We start from the raw sequence: 13,002 nt of genomic DNA on the forward strand, positions 1-13,002 counted from the left end.
ACTAAGCTTTTGAGGAGGAAAGAACTTGGCTAAGAAAGCCGTGACCAGCTTATCCCAAGAGTTCAGGATATCCTTAGGTTGAGAGTCCAACCATATTCTAGCTCTGTCTCTTACAGCAAATGGGAAAAGTATAAGCCTGTAGACCTCGGGATCAACCCCATTGGTCTTAACAGTATCACAGATCTGCAAGAATTCCGTTAAGAACTGAAAAGGATCTTCGGATGGAAGTCCATAAAACTTGCAATTCTGTTGCATTAGAGAAACTACTTGAGGTTTCAGCTCAAAATTGTTTGTTCCAATGGCAGGGATTGAGATGCTTCTTCCATGTAAATTGGAATTAGGTGCAGTAAAGTCACCAAGCATCTTCCTTGCATTGTTGTTATTTTCGGCCATGTCTCCTTCTTTTTCGAAAATTTCTGTCAGATTTTCTCCAGAGAGTTGTGCTTTAGCTTCCCTTAGCTTCCTCTTCAGAGTCCTTTCAGGTTCAGGATCAGCTTCAACAAGAATGTTCTTATCCTTGTTCCTGCTCATCTGAAAAAGAAGAAAACAAAAAAAGAAAGTATGGAATCCTCTATGTCACAGTATAGAGATTCATTTATGTGAGTAGAAGAAGAAAAAAAATTCGAACACAGAAAGATGGAGAGGGTTCAAATTTTTAAGAAAAAAAGGAGCGTTAGTAGATAAATAAAATAATTAGAAGGAGATGAGAGAAAAGAATTTACGAAAATTAAATAAATTAAAATAAAAATACTTTTGTTTTTAATTTAAAATTAAAATTAGAATTCGAAAATTAAGAAAGAAAAATTTAAATAAAGTTAAATTAAATTTAAAACAATTAGTTAATTTAAAAAGGAATTTTGAAAAAGATGAAGGTGATTTTCAAAAATTAGAGAGGGAATTAGTTAGGTAGTTTTGAAAAAGATATGATTAAACAAAACGATAGGATTAGTTTGAAAAAGATTTGAAAATTAATTTTGAAGAGATAAGAAGTTAGAAAAGATTTTGAAATTGATTTTGAAAAAGATATGATTGAAACTTAATTTGAAAAAGATTTAAAAAAGAAATTTGAAAAGATTTGATTTTTTGAAATCAAAGTTGATTGCTTGTCTAACAAGAAACTAAAAAGATATGATTCTAGAGTTTAAAGATTGAACCTTTCTTATTAGGCAAGTAACAAACTTAAAAATTTTGAATCAATCACATTAATTGTTAGCATTAAATTCGAAAATATGAAATAAAAATAAGAAAAAGATTTTGAAAATCAATTTGGAATTTTCGAAAATCATAAAAGAAAAATGGAAAAGGTTTGATTTTTGAAAAAGATTTGAAAAAGATAGAATTTTTAAATTAAAAATTTGATTTGACTCATGAGAAACAACTAGATTTTAAAAAGTTTTGAAAAAGTCAACTCACATTTTCGAAAATTTATGAGTGAAAAAGGGAAAGATATTTTTTTTTATTTTTGAATTTTTAATGATGAGAGAGAAAAACACCAAAAAGGCTCAATGCCTGAAAATTTTGGATCAAAACAAATGATGCATGCAAGAACACTATGAATGTTAAGATGAACACCAAGAACACTTTGAATGTCAAGATGAACACCAAGAACTTATTTTTGAAAAGTTTGAAGAAAAGAAAAACATGCAAGACACCAAACTTAGAAATTTTCAAACTTTAGACACTAACAAATTGAAAATGCATATGGAAAACAAGAAAAGACACAAAACAAGAAATTTTAAAGATCAAACAAGAAGACTTACCAAGAACAACTTGAAGATCATGAAGAATGCAATGCATGGATTTTCGAAAAATGCAAGAGATAAACATGTAATTGACACCAAACTTAAAAACTAACACAAGATTCAAGCAAAAAACATCAAATTAAAAATTTTTTTGGCTTTTATGATTTTATAATTTTTTTGGATTTTTCGAAAATTATTTTGAAAAAATGAAAAAGAAGAAATATATTTTTTTTTGAAAATTATTTTGGTTTTATTTTTCGAAAATAAAATTAACAAAACAAAAAGCTTAAAATTAAAATAAAATTACCTAATCAGAGCAACAAGATGAACCGTCAGTTCTCCAAACTCGAACAATCCCCGGCAACGGCGCCAAAAACTTAGTGCGCGGAAATCGTGACGGTTCCATTCCTTGGTAACAGCGCTAAAAACTCAATATGCACGTTCATAATCTTAGTTCTTTGTCACAACTTCGCACAACTAACCAGCAAGTGCACTGGGTCGTCCAAGTAATAAACCTTACGTGAGTAAGGGTCGATCTCACGGAGATTGTCGGCTTGAAGCAAGCTATGGTCACCTTGTAAATCTCAGTCAGGTGGATTCAATTGATTATAGAGATTTAATAATTAAAAGATAAATAAAATATAAAGATAGTGATACTTATGTAATTCATTGGTGAGAATTTCAGATAAGCGTATAGAGATGCGTTCGTTCCTCCTGAACCCCTGCTTTCCTATTGTCTTCATCCAATCATTCATACTCCTTTCTATGGCAAGCTGTATGTTAGGCGTCACCGTTGTCAATGGCTACATCCTGTCCTCTCAGTGAAAATGGTCCAATGCGCTGTCATTGAATGGCTAATCATCTGTCGGTTCTCGATCATACTGGAATAGGATCCATTGATCCTTTTGCGTCTGTCACTACGCCCAGCACTCACGAGTTTGAAGCTCGTGGCACCCATCCCTTCCCAGATCCTACTCGGGATACCACAGACAAGGTTTAGACTTTTCAGATCTCAAGAATGGCTGTCTATGGATTCTAACTTATACCACAAAGATTCTGATTAAGCAATCCCACAGATACTCATTCAATCTAAGGTAGAACGGAAGTGGTTGTTAGGCACGCGTTCATAGTTGGGAATGATGATGACTGTCACAATCATCACATTTATATTGAGGTGCGAATGAATATCTTAGAATCGGAATAAGCTTGAATTGAATAGAAAAACAATAGTGCTTTGTATTAATTCATGAGGAACAGCACAGCTCCACACCTTAATCTATGGTGTGTAGAAACTCTACCGTTGAAAATACATAAGTGATGAAGGTCCAGGCATGGCTAAGAGGCCAGCCCCCAAACGTGATCTAAAGATGAAACTAAAGATGTTCCAAGAGATCTCTCAATACAATAGTAAAAAGTCCTATTTATGCTAAACTAGTTACTAGGGTTTACAGAAATGAGTAAATGATGCAGAAATCCACTTATGGGGCCCACTTGGTGTGTGCTTGGGCTGAGCATTGAGCTTTACACGTGTAGAGGTTTCTCTTGGAGTTGAACGCCAGTTTGTAAGCTGTTTCTGGCGTTTAACTCCACTTTGCAACCTGTTTCTGGCATATAACTCCAGAATGCAGCATGAAACTGGCGTTGAACTCCAATTTTCGTCATCTAAACTCGAGCAAAGTATGAACTATTATATATTTCTAGAAAGCCCTGGATGTCGACTTTCCAACACAATTGAGAGCGCGCCATTTAGAGTTCTGTAGCTCCAGAAAATCCACTTCGAGTGCAGGAAGGTCAGAATCCAGCAGCATCTGCAGTCCTTTTTCAACCTCAGAATCTGATTTTTGCTCAAGTCCCTCAATTTCAGCCAGAAAATACCTGAAATCACAGAAAAACACACAAACTCATAGCAAAGTCCAAAAATGTGATTTTTATTTAAAAAATAATAAAAATATACTAAAAACTAACTAAATTATACTGAAAACTATGTAAAAACAATGCCAAAAAGCGTATAAATTATCCGCTCATCACATGGCGCGCACGCGTGGATCACAAAAGCAATCGGCGCGCACGCACGCATGGCGTGCACGCGCGGAAGGCTGCACGTGACCTCATTAAAGGAAATTGTGCCTGGCGATTTCTGAGGCTCAAGAGGGTCAAATTCAAGCTTGTTCTTCAAGGAAAAGACCCAAGGATGCTAGGGGAAAAGGGGGGGATCATTCATTTTACACTTAGACACAATTTTAACTAGTTTTTGGTTCTTCTAGAGAGGGAAACTCTTGTTCCTCTCTAGATCTAGCTTTAATTTGATCTTCCTTTGTTGAATTTTGAATTGGATCTTGTTAATTACTAGTTTTAATTGTTTAATTTGAATTCTCTAGTATAATTTTGTTTAGATCTTGTGTTAGTTTTATGTTTCCTTGTTATTTGTCATTTTATACCCATTTCATGAATCTTGTAGATCTTGATTTGTTAGTGTTGCATTGATGATTTCCATGATAAATTGTGTTGTTTGAGTGATTGTATGTTGATAATTGTTAATGGGTACTTGTTAGTTCCAATTTAATTGCAATTTGAATGTCTTTTATTAATGCTTACCATGTGTTTGATGAAATCTTTCCTTTGATTATGGAGTAGTTTTCTTTACTCTTGGCATAAGCTAAGAGAATTGAGTGACCTTGAGTCATTGGGTCTCATTGAATTGGTGATTTGAGAACCCTAGGTGACCAATTTAATACCCATCGACACTAACCCACTACTAATCTAATTAGTAGATAGGTTGGGACTTATGGGTTGATGTGATCAAACCTATTTAACGTACTTCAAGCCTAGGAGTAGACAATACGTACTTAAGGCTTTTGAGAAGTAGACTTAGTGGGTTGGTACCTCATAATTGTTAATGTTTGATATGGAGACAAGGATGGTGGTCTCAATTATTCCCATGCTTAGCCAAGAGTTGCTTTTATCATTCATATTTGAAAACCCAAAAATCTTGATTGTCTTGTCTTAGTTATAGTCACTTGTTTAGTTTAGAATAGAATCACATTGGATGTTACTTTATTAGTTTGAATTATTTACAACTTGCTTTAGTCAATTGAATTAGTTTCTTGTATTTCAAGATTACTTGCTCATTAAGATTCCTAGTTTAATTTCTCGTTCATGACTTGCAACCCCGGAATTCTAACCAATGTTGATGCACATGTTTGCACATTCCTTGTGAGACGACCCGAGGTTTGAATACTTCGGTTACTTTTATTGGGGTTGAACTTGTGACAACCAAATCTCTTTCTAAATTTGATACTCGAGGATTGTTGTTGGGTAGAGCTATACTTGCAACGGGATTTTATTGAGAAATTCTATATCGACATAGTCCTTGGAGCAATCAAGGTGCGTACCAAGATGATAGATATGTTGGACCCACTTGTAGTTACCAAAAAGCCCCATCATATGCCTATGAACCACCTCCTCAACATAGCTTTGAACCACCATACTCACAAGCCCCCTACTTCCAAACACCATCACATGATCCTAACCGTTATCCACCATATCAACCACCCTATGAGCCATATGAGCCATACATAGATCCACCCCAATTCCAACCCAATTACTCCCAAGAACCACCACCTCCATATACACCACATCCATATCCATCAATCCAAGAGCCTTATGGTCCTACTTATGATATCCAAGCAGAACAAGAGTCAAGGGATCGTCTCAAGGAAACAATGGATCAATTTCAAGCAACCCTGCGTCAATTGGACTGAGCGGTAAACCGAATAGCACCCGAAGATTTCATGGCTAAAGAATCTCAACTTGAGAACAAGGAATTGAAGTGTGCTGTGCAACAAGTGGAAAAGATGGAGAGTAATGAACCACCACATTCTTATTATGATGAACCACCCTCTTATCATGAACCTTTCCTCCCAAGTAATGAGCCATCATATCCACCTCAACCTTCAATACATAACACTCTTGGTGTTCTTCTTCAAGGGCAAAGAGAGATGGAAACGGGAGTACTAGAATTTGTAACTGCCTTAACCGAGGTAGTAAATCAATTAGCTTCCTAACATCTGAGCACTCAAAGTACTCCCATGGCTACATGAGGAGAATCAAAAGAAGAGCGTAGCATGAAGGAGACACTAGAAACTCCGGTGGACAATAAGGAACATGGCTTTGTATTGGAACAAGTGGAGGAAGCCATAATAATTGCAGAGGAAGAAGTAGTTGAAGATTTAGGAGATGCTGAACTGATGCCAGGGCATTTTGGCCAGTTTCACTGACCTTTTTTTTTCTGTTTTTAAGGTAGTTTCATGCATTTTCTTAGGAAATAAGCTAGTTTTGGGTAGATATTTCGTGCACGAAATTGTGATGTCCAGGCTCAAACAATCCCTGGCAACGTGAGCAACTTGGTACGCGTAATCGTGATTACACTTTAATTATGTAAAATTCCTGGCTCTTTCTTTCCCTGGCAATGGCGCAAAGAACATGGTGCCAATACCATGGTTCACAACTTCGATACAACTAACCAGCAAGTGCACTGGGTCGTCCAAGTAATACCTTACGTGAGTAAGGGTCGAATCCCACGGAGATTGTTGGTATGAAGCAAGCTATGGTCACCTTGCAAATCTCAGTTAGGCAGATATAAATTGATAATGGTGTTTTCGAATAATAAATAATAGAATAGGGATAGAGGTACTTATGTAAATCATTGGTAGGAATTTCAAATAAGTGAATGGAGATGCTTTTCGTTCCTCTGAACATCTGCTTTCCTGCTATCTTCATCCAATCAGTCTTACTCCTTTCTATGGCTGGCTTTATGTGATACATCACCACTGTCAATGGCTACTTTCGGTCATCTCTCGGGAAAATGATCCAATGCCCTGTCACGGCACGGCTAATCGTCTGGAGGCATCACCCTTGTCAATGGCTTCATCTTATCCTCTCAGTGAATAATATGCTCACGCACCCTGTCACGGCACGGCTATTCATCTGTCGGTTCTCGATCATGCTGGAATAGGATTTACTATCCTTTTGCGTCTGTCACTAACGCCCTGCAATCGCGAGTTTGGAGCTCGTCACAGTCATTCATGCATTGAATCCTACTCGGAATACCACAGACAAGGTTTAGACCTTCCGGATTCTCTTGAATGCCGCCATCATTCTAGCTTACGCCACGAAGATTCCGGTTAAGAGATCTAAGAGATATTCATTCTAGCTTATTTCATGTAGAACGGAAGTGTTTGTCAGGCACATGTTCATAGGGGAGAATGGTGATGAGCATCACACATAATCATCACCTTCATCACGTTCTTGGGTGCGAATGGATATCTTAGAAGCGAAACAAGATGAATTGAATAGAAAACAGTAGTACTTTGCATTAATCTTTGAGGAACAGCAGAGCTCCACACCTTAATCTATGGAGTGTAGAAACTCTACCGTATGAAAATACATAAGTGAAGGTCCAGGCATGGCCGAGATGGCCAGCCCCCAAAACATGATCACAGGATCAAAATACAATCCAGGATCCAGAGATGGTCAAAAAGACTAGTAAAAAGTCCTATTTATAATAAACTAGCTACTAGGGTTTACATGAGTAAGTAATTGATGCATAAATCCACTTCCGGGGCCCACTTGGTGTGTGCTTGGGCTGGGCTTGAGTGTTGCACGTGTAGAGGTCCTTCTTGGAGTTGAACGCCAGCTTTTGTGCCAGTTTGGGCGTTCAACTCTGGTTTTGGCTCCTTTTCTGGCGCTGGACGCCAAATTTGGGTAGAGAGCTGGCGTTGAACGCCAGTTTACGTCATCTATTCTTGGCCAAAGTATAGACTATTATATATTTCTGGAAAGCCCTGGATGTCTACTTTCCAACGCAATTGGAAGAGCGTCATTTCGAGTTTTGTAGCTCCAGCAAATCTACTTTGAGTGCAAGGAGGTCAGAATCCAACAGCATCAGCAGTCCTTCTTCAACCTCTGAATCTGATTTCTGCTCAAGTCCCTCAATTTCAGCCAGAAAATACCTGAAATCACAGAAAAACACACAAACTCATAGTAAAGTCCAGAAATGTGAATTTAACATAAAAACTAATGAAAACATCCCTAAAAGCAACTAGATCCTACTAAAAACATACTAAAAACAATGTCAAAAAGCGTATAAATTATCCGCTCATCACAACACCAAACTTAAATTGTTGCTTGTCCCCAAGAAACTGAAAATCAAATAGGATAAAAAGAAGAGAATATACTATAAATTCCAAACTATCAATGAAACATAGCTCCAATCAAATGAGCGGGACTTATAGCTTTTTGCCTTTTGAATAGTTTTGGCATCTCACTTCATCCATTGAGGTTCAGAATGATTGGCATCTATAGGAACTCAGATTTCAGATAGTGTTATTTATTCTCCTAGTTCAGTATGATGATTCTTGAACACAGCTTCTTTATGAGTCTTGGCCGTGGCCCTAAGCACTTTGTTTTCCAGTATTACCACCGGATACATAAATGTCACAGACACATAATTTGGGTGAACCTTTTCAGATTGTGACTCAGCTTTGCTAAAGTCCCCAATTAGAGGTGTCCAGGGTTCTTAAGCACACTCTTTTTTTTTTTTTTGCTTTGGACCTTGACTTTAACCGCTCAGTCTCAAGTTTTCACTTGACACCTACACGCCACAAGCACATGGTTAGGGACAGCTTGGTTTAGCCGCTTAGACCAGGATTTTATTCCTTTAGGCCCTCCTATCCACTGATGCTCAAAGCCTTGGGATCCTTTTTATTTCCCTTGCCTTTTGGTTTTAAGGGTTATTGGCTTTTTGCTCTTGCCTCTTGGTTTTAAGAGCTTTTGGCTTTTTCTGCTTGCTTTTCCTTTTTCTTTCTATTTTATTTTTTTTCACCTATTTTTTTTTTCTGCAAGCTTTGTTCTTTGCTGCTTTTTCTTGCTTCAAGAATCATTTTTATGATTTTTCAGATTGTCAAATAACATGTCTCCTATTCATCATTCTTTCAAGAGCCAACATATTTAACATTCTTAAACAACAACTTCAAAAGACATATGCACTGTTCAAGCATACATTCAGAAAACAAGAAGCATTGTCACCACATCAATATAATTAAACTAAGTTCAAGGATAAATTTAAAACTCATGTACTTCTTGTTCTTTTGAATTAAAACAGTTTTTATTTAAGAGAGGTGATGGATTCATAGGACATTCATAACTTTAATACAAAGTTACTAACTACTAATGATCATGTAATGAAGACACAAACATAGATAGGCACATAACATAGAAAACGAAAAACAGAAGAAATAAGAACAAGGAATGAATCCACCTTAGTGATGGTGGCGTTTCCTTCTTGAGGAACCAATGATGTCCTTGAGCTCTTCTATGTCTCTTCCTTGTCTTTGTTGCTCCTCCCTCATTGCTTTTTGATCTTCTCTTATTTCATGAAGCATGATGGAGTGCTCTTGATGTTCCACCCTTAGTTGTCCATATTGGAACTCAATTCTCCTAGGGAGGTGTTGATTTGCTCCCAATAGTTTTGTGGAGGAAAGTGCATTTGAGGCATCTCCGGGATCTCATGGTGATAAGCTTCATACGCCTCTTGAGCTCCATGAATGGGCTCTCTTGCTTGCTCTATCTTTTTCTTAGTGATGGGCTTGTCCTTTTTAATGAGGATATCTCCCTTTATGTCAATCCCAGCCGAATTGTGTAGGTGGCAAATGAGGTGAGGAAAGGCTAACCTTGCCATGGTGGAGGACTTGTCAGCCACCTTGTAGAGTTCTTGAGGTATAATCTCATGAACTTCCACCTCTTCTCCAATCATGATGCTATGGATCATGATGGCCCGGTCTATAGTAACTTCAGACCGGTTGCTAGTGGGAATGATTGAGCATTGAATGAACTCCAACCATCCTCTAGCTACAGGCTTGAGGTCCAATCTTCTTAGTTGAACCGGCTTGCCTTTGGAGTCAATCTTCCATTGATCTCCTTCCACGCATATGTCCATAAGGACTTGGTCCAACCTTTGATTAAAGTTGACCCTTCTAGTGTAGGGGCGTTCATCTCCTTGCATCATGGGCAAGTTAAACGCCAACTTCACATTCTCTGGACTAAAATCTAAGTATTTCCCCTGAACCATTGTAACATAGTTCTTTGGATCCGGGTTCTTACTTTGATCATGGTTCTTGGTGATCCATGCATTAGCATAGAACTCTTGAACCATTAGGATGCCGACTTGTTGGATGGGATTTGTTAGAACTTCCCATCCTCTTCTTTCAATTTCATGTCGGATCTCTGGATACTCATTTCTTTTGAGTTTGAAAGGGACCTCAGGGATCACCTTCTTCTTGGCCACAACATCATAGAAGTGGTCTTGATGGGCTTTGGAGATGAACCTTTCCATCTCCCATGACTCGGAGGTGGAAGCTTTTATCTTCCCCTTCCCCTTTCTAGAGGATTCTCCAGTCTTAGGTGCCATCAATGGTAATGGAAAAACAAAAAGCTTATGCTTTTACCACACCAAACTTAGAATATTGCTCGCCCTTAAGCAATAAACAAAAGAATAGAAGAAGAAGAAGAAGAAATATGGAGAGGGAGAGGGAGATGTGGTTTCGGCCAAGGGGAGTGTAGAGGGATGTGTTGTGTGAATTTGATGAAGGATGGATGGATTTATATAGGGAAGGGAGGGGGGAAAGGTTTCGGCCATATGGGTGGGTTTGGGTGGGAAATTGGTTTTGAATTTTGAAGGTAGGTGGAGTTTATGAGGTAGGTTTATGGGGAGGAGTGGATGGGAGTGGAGGTAGGTGGGAATCCTGTGGGGTCCACAGATCCTGAGGTGTTCAAGGATTTACATCCCTGCACCCATTAGGCATGTAAAAATGCCTTTGTACCCAACTTTGGGCGTTCAGCGCCAGGTTGGTGGCCATTTTGGGCGTTCAACGCCCATTTGTGTGCCATTTCTGGCGTTGAACGCCAGAACCATGTCTGTTCTGGCGTTCAGCGCCCAGAAGCTGCCCATTTTGGGCGTTCAGCGCCAGAACCATGCTCTGTTCTGGCGCTGAACGCCAGACAGATGCTCCTCTAGGGTGTGATTTTTCTTCTGCTATTTTTTATTCCGTTTTCAATTTTTATATTTATTTTGTGACTCCACATGATCATGAACCTACAAAGACATATAACTAAGAAAAATATAGTTAGATAAATAGAAATTGGGTTGCCTCCCAACAAGCACTTCTTTAATGTCAATAGCTTGACAGTGGGCTCTCATGGAGCCTCACAGATGTGCAGAGCTTTGTTGAGACTCTCCAACACCAAACTTAGAGTTTGGATATGGGAGTTCAACACCAAACTTAGAGTTTGGTTGTGGCCTCCCAACACCAAACTTAGAGTTTGACTGTGGGGGCTCTGGTTGACTCTGCTTTGAGAGAAGCTTTTTCTGCTTCCTCTCCATGGTTGCAGAGGGAGATCCTTGAGTTTTAAATACAAGGGAGTCCTTATTCCATTGAAGGGCTATTTCTCCTCTGTCAACATCAATCACAGCTCTTGCTGTGGCCAGGAAAGGTCTTCCTAGGATGATGGATTCATCCTCTTCCTTTCCAGTATCCAGGACTATGAAATCAGCAGGGATGTAAAGGCCTTCAACCTTTACTAACACGTCCTCTACTTGTCCATAAGCCTGTTTTCTTGAGCTGTCTGCCATCTCTAATGAGATTTTAGCAGCTTGCACCCCATAGATTCCCAGTTTCTCTATTACAGAGAGGGGCATGAGGTTTATCCCTGAACCAAGGTCACACAGAGCCTTAAAGATCATGGTGCCTATAGTACAAGGTATTATGAACTTTCCAGGATCCTGTCTCTTCTGAGGCAATGTTAGTTGATCCAGATCACTTAGTTCATTGATGAACAAGGGAGGTTCAACTTCCCAAGTATCAATGCCAAATAATTTGGCATTCAGCTTTATGATTGCACCAAGAAACTTGGCAGTTTGCTCTTCAGTAACATCCTCATTCTCTTCAGAAGAGGAATACTCATCAGAGCTCATGAAGGGCATAAGGAGGTTCAATGGAATCTCTATTGTCTCTAGATGAGTCTCAGATTCCTTTGGTTCCTCAGAGGGAAGCTCCTTATTGGTCACTGGACGTCCCAGGAGGTCTTCCTCCTTGGGATTCACGTCCTCTCCTCTCCTCACAGGTTCGACCATGATGCTTATGTCAATGGCTTTGCACTCTCCTTTTGGATTCTCTTCTGTATTGCTTGGGAGAGTACTAGGAGGGGTTTCAGTGATCCTTTTGCTCAGCTGGCCCACTTGTGCTTCCAGATTTCTAATGGAAGACCTTGTTTCATTCATGAAACTTAAAGTGGCCTTAGATAGATCAAAGACTAAGTTTGCTAAATTAGAAGTATTTTGTTCAGAGTTCTCTGTCTGTTGCTGAGTGGATGATGGAAAAGGATTATTATTGTTAAACCTGTGTCTTCCACCATTATTAAAGCCTTGTTGAGCCTTTTGATCCTTCCATGAGAAATTTGGATGATTTCTCCATGATGAGTTATAGGTGTTTCCATAAGGTTCACCTAAGTAATTCACCTCTGCTATTGCAGGGTTCTCAGGATCATAAGCTTCTTCTTCATAAGAAGCCTCTTGAGTACTGTTGGATGCAGCTTGCATTCCATTCAGACTCTGAGAAATCATGTTGACTTGCTGAGTCAATATTTTATTCTGAGCCAATATGGCATTCAGAGTATCAACTTCAAGAACTCCCTTCTTCATAGGCGTCCCATTACCCAGAGGATTCCTTTCAGAAGTGTACATGAACTGGTTATTAGCAACCATGTCAATGAGTTCTTGAGCTTCTGCAGGCGTTTTCTTTAGGTGAATGGATCCACCTGCAGAAGTGTCCAGTGACATTTTTGATAGCTCAGATAAACCATCATAGAATATATCCAGGATGGTCCATTCTGAAAGCATGTCAGAAGGACACTTTTTGGTCAACTATTTGTATCTTTCCCAAGCTTCATAGAGGGATTCACCTTCTTTCTGTCTGAAGGTTTGAACATCAGCTCTAAGCTTGCTCAGCTTTTGAGGAGGAAAGTACTTGGCTAAGAAAGCCGTGACTAGCTTATCCCAAGAGTTCAGGCTATCTTTGGGTTGAGAATCCAACCATAATCTAGCTCTGTCTCTTACAGCAAAAGGGAAAAGCATCAGCCTGTAGACTCCAGGATCTACTCCATTAGTCTTAACAGTATCACATATATGCAAGAATTCAGTTAAGAA

General features: G+C 38.8%; 1 non-coding gene across 1 annotated transcript; it reads left to right on the forward strand.

The window, feature by feature from the left end:
• The first annotated feature begins 12,690 nt into the window (after positions 1-12,690).
• LOC112738600 (small nucleolar RNA R71) lies at positions 12,691-12,798 on the forward strand. The gene has a single exon (XR_003169551.1). It is a non-coding gene; the product is annotated as a small nucleolar RNA R71 (small nucleolar RNA).
• The last annotated feature ends 204 nt before the right edge of the window (positions 12,799-13,002 follow it).

The sequence above is a fragment of the Arachis hypogaea genome, chromosome 13 (assembly GCF_003086295.3).
Source record: "Arachis hypogaea cultivar Tifrunner chromosome 13, arahy.Tifrunner.gnm2.J5K5, whole genome shotgun sequence".
Classification (NCBI taxonomy): domain Eukaryota; kingdom Viridiplantae; phylum Streptophyta; class Magnoliopsida; order Fabales; family Fabaceae; genus Arachis; species Arachis hypogaea.